The sequence below is a fragment of the Schistocerca serialis genome, chromosome 9 (genome assembly GCF_023864345.2).
Source record: "Schistocerca serialis cubense isolate TAMUIC-IGC-003099 chromosome 9, iqSchSeri2.2, whole genome shotgun sequence".
In the NCBI taxonomy this organism is placed as follows: Eukaryota; Metazoa; Arthropoda; class Insecta; order Orthoptera; family Acrididae; genus Schistocerca; species Schistocerca serialis.
This window is the reverse complement of record NC_064646.1, coordinates 109,465,041-109,485,144: the sequence shown is the minus strand read 5'-3', so window position 1 is coordinate 109,485,144 and position 20,104 is coordinate 109,465,041.

The following is a 20,104-nucleotide window of genomic DNA, read 5'->3' as shown; positions in this document are numbered from 1 at the left end:
AGTGTTTTCTGTCTGTTCACGTCATTAGGTCAAGTGATAAAATATGTTTTAATGGTAATCAAAGCCTCCCCTTTCAACGTGTGTTTGTTCGTCAATTCAATCTATCCCACTCACTTCACGAGCTGATGTAAATAATTCACCTTGAGGTATCTTCGATACAGAGCTTCCGCATGAAGTACGAAAATGGAATTAGTTTTACGAGGAGCGCACGGCTGCTTTCAGTTGGCGTATCTGTGAGTGTCATTGGATGGAAATGGTGTGTCGTTCTGAGAACGTTTCCCCCCTCTTGCCTTCCAGATAGTATGACCAAGACGCAGTTCATGTGTAAGAGACCGATTAAAAGAAGTTAATTTATTAGTGATTCGATATAAGTAAAGTTACGATGTTCCTATTCAGAAATAATGTTTGGTTAAAGTTCATGTAACTTAAACTGAGAGAGAATGTTTTTTCATACAGTAAAAGAACTTCAGTCATGCTAAGTACGTGTTGCTCATGGCAGTTCCTAAGCCCTTCTTTATTAATTGGATGACGAAAATCAGATATAACTTCCATAAAAGAAAAGAATAGAAGCAAAGTTAAATTAAATTGAATTATATAATTAATAAAATTCCAACAGTTCGGTTTAGTGTCACTTTGGTTAGGGGCACGTTTTGAGCAAGCGGTTACCTACTTCTATGCTGAATGCTTTGATAGAAGGTGTGATCAGTGTTATCCATAGCATTTATGAACTTATTAATTCAAGAGATCACGAAAGCAATTTAAAATCCGATCATTGAGAATAATTAAACAGAATTTTTGCACCACAACCTCAGGGTACAACAAGAGGAAAAAAATCTCTCTTACCAAGTGTGATAGAATAGTACAGAAGTACAAGCAAATTGCTTCATGTACTTGTAGCCAAACCAAAAGGAAAAAGATAACAGTTAAAGGCACCGAGGGTATCAGTGCATACTTTTTATAACTACAGAATACCGATCGACATTAACACGTATTGTATTTCATGCTTCTTGAAGAAAAGCTGAAAATAAAAATAATTCGAAAAAATATGGTCAAATGTTTTGCGACATCATTTGACTACAGGTAAGAAGTAAAATAGGTTAGAGAAACTTTTGAGGTGTCTTTCACTGAAGCTCGATAGTATGTCCAGCAAATGAGGTGCCGACTGAGGATTTAAAAGTTCAATGTTTAACTCACACTCTTAAAGAGTTCTACAGGATATTCTGTGTGACCTTTACATTTGTACCCAAAGGTACAATAAAGTTACTAAGGTTTTTCAGTCGAAAAAATGTTTTAGTCGAGCAGCGGTTCTCAACATTTTTTGATAACAGATCCCATTTTTAATACTAAATACACTGTCTAAAAAGAATAGTACACCTAGAAAGGTGATGTCGAGTTTGATCCGATGGTAGCATACGCCATCCGGTGGGTAGTAGATGTACTGATAATGGTTTCATTGTCGTCCACCAACAGATACCGTAGTGGCATAACTACCAGAGCGCCACCTGTGTCTAGCCTGTAATAAGGAATGCTCACAATCAGTGGGCTCTGTATGATGCGAACATACGAAGCAAGCAGGCAACCATCCCAAGGAGTAGTACTCATGCTTCCTGTGGCGAACTGACCGAGTCTAAAAAGGGTCAGATTGTAAGCTTCCAAGTGGCGGGACAATAATTTACTATTATTCCACTCTCGAACAGTGTGCGGAGGAAACAAGCACTTATATACCGTATTTCTGTGCGAGCTCTGATTGCTCTCATTTCATGATGATAATCGTTTGTCTATATGTCGGTCGTCTCAACAAAGTATTTCCGTATTTGTAGCAGAAAGTTGGTGATTAAAATTTCGTAACAAGATCCCGCCCCAACGAGGAACACCTTACCTTTAATAATGTCCACACCAAATCATGTATCAAATCAGTGACACTTTCTCTCCTATATCTCGATAATACAAAACGTACTGCCCTTATTTGAACTTTCTCGATGTACTCCGTTAATCCTATGTAGTAAGGATACCACACCGCGCAGCACTACTCCAAAAAGATGACGGACAAGCGTAGTGTAGGCCGACTCTCTTGTAGATCTGTTGCATCTCCTAACAGTTCTCCCAGTTAATCGCAGTCTCACGTTCGCTTTTTCCACATTTTCTATTTGTTCTTTCCAAGTTAAGTTCTTCGTAATTGCAATTCGTAGGTTCTTACCTGAATTTACAGTCTTTAGATTTGATTGATTTATAGTGTAACCGAATTTTAACGGATTCCTTTTAGGTGACCTCACTCTTTCCATTATTTAAGGTCAATTGCCAATTTCCGCACCATACAGTTACCTTTTCTAAATAGTTTTACAATTTATTTTGATCTTCTAATGCCTTTTACTAGATGAAAACCGACAGCATAATCCGCAAACAACGTAAGACGGCTACTCAGATTGTCTGCTAAATCGTTTATATAACTGAGGAACTACAGATGGCCTTTAACATTACCTTGGGGATAGCCAGAAGTCACTTCTGTTTCACTCGATGACTTTCCGTTAATTACTACGAACAATGACCTATCTGCAGAAAATCACGAATCCAGTCACACAACTGAGACGATATTCCATAAGCACGGAATTTCACTACAAGTCGCTTGTGTAGTACAGTGTCAACAGCCTTCTATAAATCTAGAAATAACGAATCAGCTTGAAATCCCTTGTCAATAGCACTCAACACTTCATGTGAATGAAGAGCTATTTGTGTTTCACAGGAACGTTTATTTCTAAACCCATGCTGACTGTGTGCCAATAGACCGTTTTCTTCGAGGTTATTCATAATGTTCGAACACAATTTATGTTCTAAAATCCTGCTGTACATCGACGTTAACGATATGGGCCTACAATGTAGTGGATTACTTCTACTACCTTTCTGATATATTGTTGATACCTGTGCAACTTTCCAGTCTTTGGTTACGGATCTTTCATCGAGCGAATGGTTGTGTATGATTATTACGTATTGAGCTATTGCATCAGCATACTCTGTAAGGAGCCTAATAAATATAGAGTTTGGACCAGAAGGCGTGCTTTTATTATGTAATTGAAGTTGCTTCATTACTCTGAGGATATCTACTTCTGCGTTACTCACGTTGGCAACTGTTCGTGATTCGAATCCTGGAGTATTTACTTCGTCTTCGTTGGTGATGGGATTTCGGAAGACTGTGTTTAGTAAGTCCGCTTCGGCAGCACTCTCGTCGATAGTATTTCTATTGATGTCGCATTGATCAGTCTGTAGCAAAAAGCGCTGCTCTTGTTTGGATCCTCCTCTTTCAACCCGGTATGATTAACGACATGAAGATGCATAAGGCAATGGAAACCATTACTTTACAGACACATAATGTATCTCGACAGCACATGTAGCCCTTAACTGGAAAAGTGTCGTGTGGTATCTTCATTGGCAAAATATTCCGGACTAGTACTCCCTTTGGATCTCTGAGAGGGGGCTGACAAGGGGGACGCTACCACGAGATAGAGACTGGCTAACCAATGAAAGGATAACGTCCTACGAGTCGGAGGCGTGGAATGTCGAAGTTTGAACGTTGTAGGCAAGCTAGAAAACCTGAAAAGTTAACTGACAGGGCTAAATTTAGATATAGTGTGGACCAGTGAATTGAAATGGAAATAAGACTAGGATATCTGGTCAGATAAGTATTGTGTAATAACAACAGCAGCAGAAAATGATATGGAGTCGGATACGTTATGAATAGGAAGGTAGAGTAGAGACTGAGTTACTGTGAACAGGTGACTGATACAGTTGTTCTCATTAGAATCGACAGGAAATCATTACCGACAACGATAGTTCAGGTATAAATGGTAATTGTCGCAACCTAAGGTGAAGAGATAGGGAAAGCATATGAGAATATTGACTGGGTAAATCAGTACGTAAAGGGAAATAAAAATCTATTAGTCGTGGGGGACTGGAATGCGGTTACAGAGGAAGAAGTAGAACAAATGGTTATAGGAGAACATGCATTTAGTATTAGGAATGAGAAAGGAGAAAGACTAATAGAGTTGTGCGATAAATTTCAGCTAGTAATAATGAATACTCTGGTCCAGAATCACAAGAGGGGGAGGTATACTTGGAAAAGGCCCAGACATACAAGAATATTTCAGGTAGATTATTATGGCTCGGGGAGAGATTCTGAAATCGGATATTGAAATTTAAGGTATTACCAGGAACAGATATAGACTCAGATCACAGTATATTAGTGACGAAGAATAGCCTGAGGTTTAAGAGATTAGTAAGGAAGAATCAGCGCACAAAGAAGTGGAATACAGAAGTACAGGGCTATTACAAATGACTGAAGCGATTTCATAAATTCACTGTAGCTCCATTCATTGACATATGGTCACGACACACTACAGATACGTAGAAAGACTCATAAAGTTTTGTTCCGCTGAAGCCGCACTTCAGGTTTCTGCCGCCAGAGCGCCCGAGAGCGCAGTGAGACAAAATGGCGACAGGAGCCGAGAAAGCGTATGTTGTGCTTGAAATGCACTCACATCAGTCAGTCATAACAGTGCAACGACACTTCAGGACGAAGTTCAACAAAGATCCACCAACTGCTAACTCCATTCGGCGATGGTATGCGCAGTTTAAAGCTTCTGGATGTCTCTGTAAGGGGAAATCAACGGGTCGGCCTGCAGCGAGCGAAGAAACGGTTGAACACGTGTATCTAGACATGCCGGAAAATTGGCTCATGCCACAACTGGAGACCGACAGCGCCGACTTCATCTTTCAACAGGATGGTGCTCCACCGCACTTCCATCATGATGTTCGGCATTTCTTAAACAGGAGATTGGAAACCGATGGATCGGTCGTGGTGGAGATCAAGAACAGCAATTCATGTCATGGCCTCCACGCTCTCCCGACTTAACCCCATGCGATTTCTTTCTGTGGGGTTATGTGAAAGATTCAGTGTTTAAACCTCCTCTACCAAGAAACGTGCCAGAACTGCGAGCTCGCATCAACGATGCTTTCGAACTCATTGATGGGGACATGCTGCGCCGAGTGTGGGAGGAACTTGATTATCGGCTTGATGTCTGCCGAATCACTAAAGGGGCACATATCGAACATTTGTGAATGCCTAAAAAACTTTTTGAGTTTTTGTATGTGTGTGCAAAGCATTGTGAAAATATCTCAAATAATAAAGTTATTGTAGAGCTGTGAAATCGCTTCAATCATTTGTAATAACCCTGTATAAGAAATGGCTCTGATCACTATGCGACTTAACTTCTGAGGTCATCAGTCCCCTAGAACTTAGAACTATTTAAACCTAACTAACCTAAGGACATCACACACATCCGTGCCCGAGGGAGGATTCGAACCTGCGACCGTAGCGGAAGCGCAGTTCCAGACTGAAGCGCCTAGAACCGCTCGGCCATACTGGCCGGCTTACAGAAGTATAAAGGGTATTTAAAAAGAAACGATCTGGAGGCATAATTACAGAAACCCGTACCGGTATGTTAGAAGTATTGATCCTGGCTGTTGAGACACTTGTTCCACTGTGACGCAAGGCGGTGAATGGCTGTCTCATAAATTTCCCGGGGCTTCGATGTTAACCAGTTCTGCACGTACAGCTGGACGTCGTCGTCCGAGGTGAATCGTTTGTTCCTCAGAGCCATTTTAAGGGGACCAAAATTGGCGTAATCACAGGGAGAGAGGTCCTGACTGTATGGAGGGTGGCCGAGAACCTTCCATTTAAATTTATGCAGGAGTGCCGCGACTATGTTGGCCGTATGAGGCTTTGACCCCAAGCGTGAGATCGCCTGGTCGTTTTGATTTGATCACTCGGCGAAGGGTGTTCAAGATTTGCGAGCAACGCTGGGCATTCACTGTTGTCCTGTATTGCAGGAAGTGAGTCAGAAGGGGGCCATCTTGGTAAAAGAAGAACGTCAGCATAAAATTTCCTGCACTCGTGTAGATAGCTTTGGCTTTTTTTGATGGTGGTGGCCCTGGATGCTTCCACTGTAGAATTTGTCGTTTTGATTCTGGTTCGAAGTGACGACACCATGACTCATCTCCAGCCACCGCTCGTTCCAGGAACGCACTCTCTTCCCGAGCATAGCGCTCTAGATGAACAAGACAGTGGGCCATTCGACGTGCTTCCTGGTGTGGTTGAGGACTGTGGGGCACGCACTGGGCACACATTTCGCGCGTGTGCAGTCTTTCCTTCATTATGGTGTGAACACATCCGACGCTCAGTCCGACCTCGGCGGCTTTGGCATTCACTGTCACTCGGCGGTCCTGGGTAACGAGTACGTCCAACAGCTGGACGATTTCATCGGTAATGCAGTGTGTTGCTCCAGACCGTGTATAGTTGGCTAACGGACACCCGTTCTCCCCTGAAGCGTTTGCGAAACGCCTTGACACTTGCAAGGGACATGCAGAGTTCGCCGTACACTTTTGACATTCGTCGATGAATGTCCGTTCCTTCTAATCTTTCCGCTGTCAGAAAACGAACAACACTTCTTTCCTCTTCTGTTGACGCCTCCATATCACTGTTTGCAATGCGACTGGCAGCGTTGGACGTTAGATGCATTCTGGTGCTAGCTCTGCATAGTCACGTGACGTTCACGCGTGCTTTCTAGCGACGGGCTGTCAGCTTCCACGCTCTGGTCGGAGCCACACCTCGTTACACGCGCCACGATATTACCCTCCTGTCACCGCTTTGCGCATTCCAGACTGCGGTTCGTTTCCTTTTGAACGCCCCTTATACTAAGGAATGAAAAGATACGCTTGAAGTTGTTTAAGGTCTTAGATAATGCAATAAGGAATAATACAGTAGGTAGTACAGTTGAAGATGAATTGACATCTCTAAAAAGAACAGTTTCAGAAGTTGCAAAGAAAAACGTAAGCATAAATCAGGTATCTGTGAACGAAGTGGAACAGAATAAAAACACTACTGGCCATTTCAATTTCTACACCAGGAAGATGACGTGCTACAGACGCGAAATTTAACCGACAGCAAGAAGATGCTGTGATATGCAAATGATTAGCTATTCAGAGCAATCACACAAGGTTGCCGCCGGTGGCGACACCTACAACGTGCTGACATAAGGAAAGTTTCCAACCGATTTCTCGTACACAAACAGCAGTTGACCGGCGTTGCCTGGTGAAACGTTGTTGTGATGCCTCGTCTAAGGAGGAGAAATGCGTACCATCACGTTTCTGACTGATAGAGGACAGCCTATCGCGATTGCGGTTTATCGTATCGCGACATTGCTGCTCGCGTTGGTCGAGATCCAATGACTGTTAGCAGAATATGGAATAGGTGGGTTTAGGAGGGTAATACGGAACGCCGCACTGGATCTCAACGGCCTCGTATCACTAGCAGTCGAGATGACAGGCATCTTATCCGCATGTCTGTAATGGATCGTGCAGCCACGTCTCAATCCCACTCAACAGATGGGGACGTTTGCAAGACAACAAACATCTGCACAAACAGTTCGACGACGTTTGCAGCAGTATGGACTATCAGCTCGGAGACCATGACTGCGGTTACCCTTGACGCTGCATCGCAGACAGGAGCGCCTGCGATGGTGTACTCAACGACGAACCTGGGCGAACGAATGGCACAGCGTCATTGTTTCGGATCAATCCAGGTTCTGTTATTAGCATCGTGATGGTCGCATCCGTGTTTGGTGACATGGCGATGAACGCACATTGGAAGCGTGTATTCGTCATCGCCATATTGGCGTATCACCCGGCGTAATGGTATGGGGTCCCATTGGTTACACGTCTCGATCACCTCTTGTTCGCATTGACGGCACTTTGAACAGTGGACGTTACATTTCAGATGTGTTACGACCCTTCATTCGATCCCTGCAAAACCCTACATTTCAGCAGGATAATGCACGACCGCATGTTGCAGGTCCTGTACGGGCCTTTCTGGATACAGAAAATGTTCGACTGCTGCCCTGGCCAGCACATTCTCCAGATCTCTCACCAATTGAAAACGTCTGGGCAATGGTGACCGAGCTACTGGCTCGTCACAATACGCCAGTCACTCTGGTATCGTGTTGTAGCTGCATGAGCATCTGTACCTGTACACGCCATCCAGGCTCTGTTTGACTCAATGCCCAAGCGCATCAAGGCCGTTATTACGTCCAGAGGTGGTTGTTCTGGGTACTGATTTCTCAGGATCTATGCACCCAAATTGTGTGAAAATGTAATCACATGTCAGTTCTAGTATAATATATCTGTCCAATGAATACCCGTTTATGATCTGCATTTCTTCTTGGTGTAGCAATTTTAATAGCCAGTAGTATACTGCAGTTGATCTATGAAACAAGAAAGTACAAAAATGTTCAGGGAAATTCAGGAATACAGTAATTCAAGTCGATTAGGAATGAAATAAACTAGGAAGAGCAGTGATGATAAAGTAAAATGGCTACATGAGAAATGAGAACAAACCGGAATGGAATGATTGTCGGTACTCAGAACATAGAGAAGTCAGAACAGCCTTCGGTGAGATTAAAGGCAAGGGTGGTAACATTAAGAGTGCAGTGGGAAATCCACTGTTAAATGCAAATGAGAGAGCTGATAGAGGGAAACTGTGGACTGAAGGCCTCTATGGGGGGCAGACTTCTCCGATGACGTGATAGAAGAAGAGTCAGGAGTCGATATTGAAGAGATAGGTGATCCAGTATTATAATCAGACGTTAAAAGAGCTGTGGACTATTAAAATCAATGAAGGCAGAAGGGATGGATAACGTTCCCTTTAATTTCTTCAATCACTGGGGAAAGTGAGAACAAAACGAGTATTCACATTGATGTATACAACGTATAGTCTATCGATATGCCATCACATTATCGGGAAAACATCATCCACAGAATTCCAAACACAGAAACAACAGAATAGTGCGAATATCGTCGTAAAATCAACTTAACAGTTGCTGTCAAGAATAGTGGACTGAAGAATGGAAAAGAAAATTGAGAATCTATGAGATGACAATCAGCTTCGCTTTAAGAAAGGCAAGGCATCATAGAGGCTATTCTGACGTTGCGGTTAATAATTGAAGCAAGGCTTGAAACGTCCCCTTTTTAAAAATTTATATACGACTGTGCTTAAACTGCACAATATTTTTAGCGCAACGCAATCTGACTTTCAAAAATCCCTACAAAAGAATGGCCCTGACTGACACTAACCTATATCTTTCACAAATCACTTACCTCACAAAAATCTTGGTTACTCGAACTACTGCAATACAGCGAGCGCCACTACTGCCAGCTAAATAAAAGATTCAAACTATGGAAGGCACTAACTACTGATAGGGATAGTTAGCAAATGAAAGATATTAATAGAGAACAAACAATGTATTTACCTTAATATCATCAAAAGTCATAATATATATAGGAGTTCATAACATCCATTCTTACAAATATCAAAACTCCGCCATTTCTCTCTCCACATCCACCACTGCTGGCGGCTCACCTCCAACTGCGCAACGCTACGCGCTGTTAACATCCAGATGCCCAACACTACAATGGCAGACAACAATGCAAACCAGCCACAGACTGCACACAGCACAGCCAGTGATTTTCATACAGAGCGCTACGTAACGTTGCCAATATGAAAACTTAAACAGCCAACTTACATAGCCCCCATGCTCCCCACAAAAAATTTTACAAATTGTTTTGGGCAGTGGCCAATACAGATTTGAAAAAATTTTCCATAATTACAATAACAAAGAAATCAAATGCACACACTTATTGATACAATGTTGGTCAAAAGCTAAAATTTTCTCACAGTCCATAAAAACAGTTGTAATCGTTCATCACAGTAGAATAGCAGTGTTTATCTCAAAGTATGAGCAGTAAAAGAAAATGCATACGGAAGTAGTGGATTTCCATGCAGTCTTGAAGAAGTAGTGATGTCCTTCCAACGGAAAGACAGTGCTGACTCTTGACATGCAGACTGGTAATGGGCCACAACAGAGCAAACCCACAGCAGAGTCAGTCGAAGTTTTGAAGAATATTGGTAAGTAGGTCATCACAGAGCAGACCCACAGTAGCGCTGGTAGAGATTATGGTATTGGCGGGCCACCAGAGGTGCAGACCCACTGTAGTCCTTGTAGAAATAATGGTATTGGTGGGTCATCAAAGATGCAGACCCACTGTAGTCCTTCTAGAGATGGCCAGCAGCCATCTGTTGTGACTGTGCAGGTGCACAATCACCATTGAAGAGTCTTGCGGATAATATAGCAAGTCCATAACCACCATTTGTGCACTCACAAAGTTTTTGGAATTGTCCTTAGAACCAGCAATGCTGTTATCCAGTCCCTTGCTGAATTATTAACACATGTGCAAACACTAACAGTCCCTACTTCTCACATATTGTCCATATACTATGACCAAAAGAAACGTGTGCAGTGAAATGTAACTTACAAGTTAATAATATGATGAACTGGTATCAATTACAATTTTATAACATAAGATTACAATTACGAAGATACAGAATACATCATTAAAGAACATAACAATACAAATAACATTTGTAGTAATAGGGTCTTTACAAAAGAATAGAAATAAACATATACACCAGTGTTACAGGAATTATGACATGAGTACATAGATAAAAGATCAGAATAACTTTCGGAATATCAACTTCACACATGAGCATTAAAACAAAACAGAACAAATAATGTCGAAACATCTTTGCAAAGTAAATAACATATTATTAATGCAAATTACATTTGACGATAACAGTATTCCTCATCATAGTGAAATTAGCTTAGTATTAGAAGAGAAAAAAAATTCTATGAAACAGCATACAGAGACAGGAAGAAAACAAATACACATGGGTACACAAACATATAGCGGGATAACACAATGGAAAGGACAGGGTTCGTTTTCAGTGTAACATTTGGTACTGCAGAATTTTGCGAACAAAATCTTTTTCGTTCTTGGAGATCTCCCTTCGTTCATCATTATTCCCAAAAAGTCCTATCTATACCTCTTTTCTGTATTCTAACCATATTTCTTTCAAAATAATTATGTCTCATTATACAATACTCATTTTGGCCCAAATTGTTTTCATATAACTTCTCAATGCGTTTCTTCCAATTTATCACAACTCGTTCTCACATATAGGCTACCCCATCTTAAGCTAACTTAAATCTACTGAGCTCAGATGCTAAACTAAGGGACGAGGAAATGCAGCAGCACAAAACAATTAACACAAACAGCAATGCGAAAATATTCAAATTCGCAAAGCAAGCAGCAATATTACAACTAATACACTCCTGGAAATGGAAAAAAGAACACATTGACACCGGTGTGTCAGACCCACCATACTTGCTCCGGACACTGCGAGAGGGCTGTACAAGCAATGATCACACGCACGGCACAGCGGACACACCAGGAACCGCGGTGTTGGCCGTCGAATGGCGCTAGCTGCGCAGCATTTGTGCACTGCCGCCGTCAGTGTCAGCCAGTTTGCCGTGGCATACGGAGCTCCATCGCAGTCTTTAACACTGGTAGCATGCCGCGACAGCGTGGACGTGAACCATATGTGCAGTTGACGGACTTTGAGCGAGGGCGTATAGTGGGCATGCGGGAGGCCGGGTGGACGTACCGCCGAATTGCTCAACACGTGGGGCGTGAGGTCTCCACAGTACATCGATGTTGTCGCCAGTGGTCGGCGGAAGGTGCACGTGCCCGTCGACCTGGGACCGGACCGCAGCGACGCACGGATGCACGCCAAGACTGAAGGATCCTACGCAGTGCCGTAGGGGACCGCACCGCCACTTCCCAGCAAATTAGGGACACTGTTGCTCCTGGGGTATCGGCGAGGACCATTCGCAACCGTCTCCATGAAGCTGGGCTACGGTCCCGCACACCGTTAGGCCGTCTTCCGCTCACGCCCCAACATCGTGCAGCCCGCCTCCAGTGGTGTCGCGACAGGCGTGAATGGAGGGACGAATGGAGACGTGTCGTCTTCAGCGATGAGAGTCGCTTCTGCCTTGGTGCCAACGATGGTCGTATGCGTGTTTGGCGCCGTGCAGGTGAGCGCCACAATCAGGACTGCATACGACCGAGGCACACAGGGCCAACACCCGGCATCATGGTGTGGGGAGCGATCTCCTACACTGGCCGTACACCACTGGTGATCGTCGAGGGGACACTGAATAGTGCACGGTACATCCAAACCGTCATCGAACCCATCGTTCTACCATTCCTAGACTGGCAAGGGAACTTGCTGTTCCAACAGGACAATGCACGTCCGCATGTATCCCGTGCCACCCAACGTGCTCTGGAAGGTATAAGTCAACTACCCTGGCCAGCAAGATCTCCGGATCTCTCCCCCATTGAGCATGTTTGGGACTGGATGAATCGTCGTCTCACGCGGTCTGCACGTGCAGCACGAACGCTGGTCCAACTCAGGCGCCAGGTGGAAATGGCATGGCAAGCCATTCCACAGGACTACATCCAGCATCTCTACGATCGTCTCCATGGGAGAATACCAGCCTGCATTACTGCGAAAGGTGGATATACACTGTACTAGTGCCGACATTGTGCATGCTCTGTTGCCTGTGTCTATGTGCCTGTGGGTCCGTCAGTGTGATCATGTGATGTATCTGACCCCAGGAATGTGTCAATAAAGTTTCCCCTTCCTGGGACAATGAATTCACGGCGTTCTTATTTCAATTTCCAGGAGTGTATAAGGCAATGAGCAGCAAACAAGAAAAATAAATCAGTAGTAAAACTGGCTTAAAAGAATAATACAAAGTGAAATTTAGTAGCTAGATTCCATAGTTTCATTCTTGTCGGTCATGTGGTGAAGAATTTCTCCCTGAATCGTAACTGCGCGCTGGACCGTTGCGTCTAAAGTTATTCTGTCTTCCTTGATAATAATTGTTTTGGTTCCAATATTGTCTGTTTCTATGGTAATCTCTGTCATATTCATTACTACGGAAATGCAATCTTTCTCTGTAACTATTACCCTGTCAGTGGTTGTCATTTGGGTGGTGTCTGTTTTGTTCACGATTTGCGTTGTAAGAATAGCCTTGTCGTGTCCAGTTATTATTTCTGTCATCGCGGAGTTGTGACGGATGTGATTTGTAATTGTTGTGCTGCTCTTTTCGCGTTCCCCGATTGTCAGTGTCAATTTCCAGTTCTTGTAACAGTCCCTGAAAAGCTTCAATGTCGTCTTGTCTTTGCAACGTCCTGCTAAAATAATATGTCGTAAACGTTCAGGCAATTTGATTAAGCAAATGCGGATGAGTTCTGAGGGGCTGTATGGGTTTGAAAGATACTGATTCTTATGCAACATGTCTTCAAAATATTTGACAAGACTGGAAAATTCAGATTGTTCAAAGTGTTTCATCATCATGATGCTATGTTTTACTCGGTCTTGTGTAGCTTTAGACCAATATGCTGAGAGGAAGGCATGGTAAAATTCTCTTTCACTGTGACAATCGTGAATGACCGATCGCATTCTTACAGCTGGTTCATTCTCCAAGTAGCCACACATAAATTCTAACCTGTGCTCCAATGACCAGTTGCGAAGAAAACAATGAGAGAATTGATGGAGCCACGCTTGTGGATGAATGTCGTTGGCAGAATTCTTAAACGTTTTGAATTTACGTGTAGTAATGAACAGCTTATAGTCAAAATCTTCGTCTCGGCGAGTAACATATCGGTCATTGTTACGTCGTGTCGGCGGTTCCATCTCAAAATTCGGTGCACCTTGCCAATTTCTTTCATAATTTCCGAAATGCCCTGTGTTATTATTTTGTGGCTGTTCCGTATTTCTATGTCCCTCTTCCCGTATTGGGGTGAGAGTGTCCTCTGAAATACGTAATTCTTGTATTATCGGTGTCAGCTGATCTTGTACTTCCCGGATTTCCCTTTTGTACTGTGTATTGATTTGATTTTGTTTGAATTTTCTAATTTGTTCGCACTCTTCTGTGTCATTAAAGACTACCGGTTTTGTGTCATTCAGATTATCATCTACCTTCGTAGATAAATTATTTAGCTTATCCGAAAGTTCAATTACTTTCTCTGATAATGAACTAATTTCCTCCATGTGTCTTTCTGAACCAATTTTCAGACTATCTACTGTGACCTTTAAGTTTTCCTGAGTTTTTGCAAGTTGCGTAACCAAATCGGTAGATGCAACTGAGTCAATTTTAGCTTGCAAGGTCTCATGATTTTCATGAACAATAGTTTGCAGTTCTTTTATGGCTGCTTGGTGATTCTGTAATGCATTTTCATGCCGCGAAAAAATAGGTTGAAAATGCTTACAATTTTGTGTTTTTACGTCATTACAGACTTTTTGACATTTTGATTCGATTTCATGTAACTCAGTAGTTAAATCTTCACGTGTTTGTTCAAGTGTGGTGTCTAACTTTTGAAGATTTTGTTCCATTGTGTCTAACTTTTGTAGCTTTTGCTGTGTTTGACTCTGATTTTGTTGCATTGTGTCTAACTGTTGCTCTGTTTGTCCCTGATTTTGTTTCATTTGTTGCATTAATTGCAATAATAATGTATTAGTGTCTGGAATCTGTTCCTCTATGCTTTTCGGCAGTGCCTTTGCACTGGCAACATTCACATTTTGACAAGCAGAAAATGTGTCTTGGCTTATTTGAGAAAACGGTGAGGACCCAAAACCTGAATCTACAGTATTTGCGAGATTGTTTCCTGTCATTTCGGATTCCTGAGGCGAGCTGTTGCCGACCGATACATCGGTAATGCTTACCTGTTCACTAATTGTTTCACTGTGTACACCATTATTTGCAACCTGCTCCATTTCCCTATACGCAATTACCAAATTACTATTTTGAACATTAGTTAATTCATTACACGGTGGCGCTAACACACTGCTTTCGTCTTCACTGTCATTTCTCAGTTTACTTTGGAGCCTAGTATTACGTTTTTCACACGTCATAATTGTCACAATATTTCACACGACAACACAGAAAAGCACAATTTGTAGAGCAAAAATAGGGGAACACATTAACATAGCACTGAAAATAATATGTAGTTAATTGCAGGCGCAGCTGCGAAATACTTGGTGCAAATCTACATGCATGCCACAAATGTTTTACTGTACAACAATGAAAGACTGCAACTACAAAGGAAATTCTCTCTATAATTTCGCGCTAGCAATAAACAATAGCTACCCTAATTACACAAACTACAAGGAAAAAATCAGAAAATTCCAGGTTCGAATCCTGGCAGGGTCGCCATATGAAACGTCCCCTTTTTAAAAATTTATATACGACTGTGCTTAAACTGACACAATATTTTTAGCGCAACGCAATCTGACTTTCAAAAATCCCTACAAAAGAATGGCCCTGACTGACACTAACCTATACCTTTCACAAATCACTTACCTCACAAAAATCTTGATTACTCGAACTACTGCAATACAGCGAGCGCCACTACTGCCAGCTAAATAAAAGATTCAAGCTATGGAAGGCACTAACTACTGATAGGGATAGTTAGCAAATGAAAGATATTAATAGAGAATAAACAATGTATTTACCTTAATATCATCAAAAGTCATAATATATATAGGAGTTCATAACATCCATTCTTACAAATATCAAAACTCCGCCATTTCTCTCTCCACATCCACCACTGCTGGCGGCTCACCTCCAACTGTGCAACGCTACGCGCTGTTAACATCCAGATGCCCAACACTACAATGGCAGACAACAATGCAAACTAGCCACAGACTGCACACAGCACAGCCAGTGATTTTCATACAGAGTGCTACGTAACGTTGCCAATAAGAAAACTTAAACAGCCAACTTACAGGCTGAAGAAGTATCGAGACACGTTCCTAGGATTTGTCGACCTGCGAAAAGCGTTCGACAATGTCAAAAGCTGGATGAAATTGCAAAGAGGGAATACTAAGAATGGAACACCAAGAACGAAGTGCTCGGATTATAGCGGGTGTGAGACAGAGACGCAGTCTTCAGCCCCTATTACTCAATCTACATATTGTTGAGTGGTACTTAAGTAAATAAATTAGTGAAATCAAAGTGAACTAGAAATTAGAATATAAATGGAAAACTTGGTTTAGTTTAGAGAGTTACATACTGGCATTCAGCGTGCAGAACAGCAGAACAGAAGAGACAATGACCCTGAAGTCAGCAGTTCCACATAAGCGGGCGCTGTCGATTCAGCCGTCAGGGCATCGCCCGACCAGCTCACGTGTTTCTCAGTTGTCGCATGTGAGCAAAGGCCCTCGCCTACATTCCAAGAGCCAATGACCGAGGTTAAGAAGATTCTTCGAGAAGCTTTTCAACGTGACGGAAGAGGCAATGACCGGCTCACGTGTTTCTCAGTCGTCACATGCGATCAGAGGCCTCCGCCTACATTCCAAGAGCCAATGACCGAGGTCAAGACGATTCTTCGAGAAGCTTTTCAACGTGACAGAAGAGGCAATGGCCGTGAAGTCGTTCACCTCCAGTGAGCTGAAGTGAATAAATACGCGAGATGCGGTGGGCCCGAGAGTTGAAGACAGATAAGACAGTTGAAGACGGATGAAGACAGAGGAAGACAGATGAAGACGGAGACGAAGACGGAGACGGAGACGGGAACGGAAACGAAGACGAGAGACGAAGGAAGAAAAGAAGAGTAGCAGTAGTTTTCAGTCAGTTTCGGTGCTGAAGACCGTCATGCAAGAAGAGACTACATCATGCACAGTCGCACCAAGTCCGCCGCTGTAATGGAATAGCAAGCAGCAGACGCGGCGCCAGAAGACAGAAGTTAAAAGGTATTGGAAGTCTGATTTTTACATACCCGGGTGACTCGTGAGGACGGGAAGGAGACGGCCTCACATCAGTAGTTACCTGTGAGCTGGGATGAAGACCTGACAGTCGAAGACTGGCAAGCGGGAGTCCGTGGTTCGAGTTCGGGACACTGGCCTTGCCCCGCCGCGCCGCTCCGCTGGTCGACGCACAACACACGCGGCCGCTTAGAGAAGAGAAACACTGGGACGCCGCACCCAAGGTATCATCCGATGCACGACTTCGCTCGCAATAGTTAACCGGCCACATCGCGCTGCGCGTCTCCGGTCAGCTGGGCGAGACAGCGACACGAGATACACACCGCTACGCGTAATCAGACGCCGCCGCCGCCGCCGCCGCCACTGCCGCTGCCGCAGCAAAAGACTTCACAAACGACACAGCTGCCGCTCTCCGAACCAGAACATCCCGTAAGATACATTTGTATAAATCTTCAATAAAAGTTATCTTTTGTAAAAATGATGTTTCATTCGACCTCATACCCGAGCCAAGGAAGAACCCACCCTGCCCACATGTTGTAAGAGAGAAAAGTTAATTTATTTAATATTTTCACCCTGACAGAATGCTTTAGAATGCTCATCCTGACAATTGACAGCATCAAAAGAGAAAACCCAGTTACATTGAGTGACAGAAGTGTCACATTTAGTAACACAACTGTTACATTTAGTGTCATAAGCCGTTCTAGTTGTTACAATATCGAAAAAGCAATGATGGAAATAAAAGAAAGGTTCAAGAGTAGAATTAAGATTCAAGGTGACAGGATATCAATGAAAAGATTTGCTAATGACGTTGCTATCCTCAGTGAAAGTGAAGAAGAATTGCATCATATGCTGAATGAATGAACAGTCTAAATGGTACAGAATATGGACTGAGAGTACACGGAAGAATGTCGAAATTAATGAGAAGTAGCGGAAATAAGAACAGCGAGAAACCTAACGTGGGGGCCGATGATTACGAAGTATATGAAGTTAAGTGATAATGCTACCTAAGCAGCAAAATAACCCATTACGGACGCAGCTAGTAGGACAGAAAAAGCAGTCTAGCATTAGCGAAGAGTGCATACCTGGTGAAGAGAAATCTACTAGTATTAAAAATAGGCTTTAATTTGAGGAAGAAATTTCTGAGAATGAACGGTGGGAGCACAGCATTCTATGGCATTGAGGCATTCGTTGAGAGAAAATCAGGATGATAGGACGTCTATTAAGAAACCACGGAATAACTTCTCTGGTACTAGAGGGAGCTGTGGCGTGTAAAAACTGCTGACGAAAACAAAGATTGGAATGCATCCAGCGAATAATTGAGGACTTAGGTAGCAAGTGTTATTAGTTTTATTTGGTAGTTCCCTTTTAAATTAGCTCCGTGGGTATACCGATAGATAAGCAGCAGCAGCCGGCCGAGACACACGCAGGAACAGGGACGTAACCGATTTTGTAACTTTTACGAGTTCCTAACCACGAGCGAATTGTATATCATCTTTTCTGTGCTGTGATAGTTTAGTTTCTTGAGTTTCTGCATGTTAATTTAATGTCTAATAGCCACAGTTCTCGCTGTTTCGTTTGCTTCAGAAAGTAAACCGATTTTGTGACATGTTACAAGTTCCTAATCAGGGGCGAATTATTTAGTTTCACCTGAGTGCTTCGGTAGTTAGGTTTTTGAATCTCTGCGTATTAATCTAATTTATTACACATAGTTCCTACGTTTTCATTTGGGTCTACATTAGAGTTCCGCAGTACGTGCCGGTAGTCCATTTATCATTTTTAGTTTTACACTGTCTTTAGTATGGATGGGTAAATTTGTGTGCGGATGCGGGCCGAGTTGGTGACACTTCGCTCTCATCTCCAGGCTCTGATGGCTTCGGTTACACAGCTTAAGGCTGCGGTGGATAGGCACCACTTTTTTGGGCCTGCCGTGGGATTCAACGGACGTTCTGAACGTTTGAGTTCTCCAATCGGTGCTCACACGTAGCCAGCCCCGTTACTGCTCACACTGAGGTTGACCCCTCAGCTGTGGTCGAGAGGTAGGTCGCACCAGTAGGTAATGGCGGTGAAAGACGCGTTCTCTGAAAATTATTTCGAGGAGTTAGTTCATGAGCCCACGTGAATTGTAAACGGTTGTGAAAACACACTTGAGCTCTTTGCAACATTTAATCCTGAGCCAGTAAAGAGCATCAAAATGGATACAGAGATTAGTGAACACAGGGTTGTCGTAGCGAGATTGAATATTGTAACCCCCAAATGCTCCAAAAATAAACGAAAAATATACCTATCCAAAAAGCAGATAAAAATTCGCTTGACGCCGTCCTGAGAGACAATCTCCACTCCTTTTAAATTAAGAATATAAGCGTAGATCAGATGTGGCTTGAATTCAAAGAAATAGTGTCGGCAGCAATTGAGAGATTTATACCAAATAAACTAACAAACGACGGAGCTGATTCTCGTTGCTGCACAAAACTGGACAGAACATTGTTGCAGAAACAACGAAAAAAAACAGGCGAAATTTGAACAGATTCAAAATTTCCAAGTTTGGCTATCTTCTACAGAAGCTCGAAATATGGCGCGAACTTCAATGAGAGATTCTTATAGCAGTTTCCACAACGACATTTCGTCTCGAAACCTGGCAGAAAATCCGTAGAGATTCTGATCGCATGTGAAGTATGGCAGCGGCAGGACACAATCGATGCCTTCTCTGCCCGATAGCAATGGAGATACTATAGAAGACAGTGCTGCCAAAGCAGAGTTACTAAACACAGCCTTCCGAAATACCTTCACGAAAGAAGAAGAAGTAAATATTCCAGCATTCGAATCAAGAACAGCTGCCAGCATGAGTAACGCAGAAGCAGATATCCTCGGAGTACTGAAGCAGCATAAATCACTTAATAAAAGCAAGTCTTCTGGTCCAGCCTGTATACCAATTACGTTCATTTTAGAGTACGCTGATGCAATAGCTCGAAACTTTCCAATTATATACAACAGTTCCCCCGACGAAAGTTGCACAGGCCACACCAGTATTCCAGAAAGGTAGTAGGAGTAATCCTCTAAATTACAGGTCCATTAACGTCGAAATGCAGCAGGATTTTCGAAAATATAATATGTTTGAACTTTATGAATTACCTCGAAGAAAGCGATTTATTGACACACAGTCAACACGAATTTAGAAAGCATCGTTCTTGTGAAACACAACTAGCTTTCTATTCGCATGAAGTGTTGAGTGCTATGGACAGGGAATCTCAAATTGATTCCGCATTTTCTGATTTCCGGAAGGCTTTTCACACTGTACCACGCAAGCGGCTTGTAGTGAAATTGCGTGCTTATGGA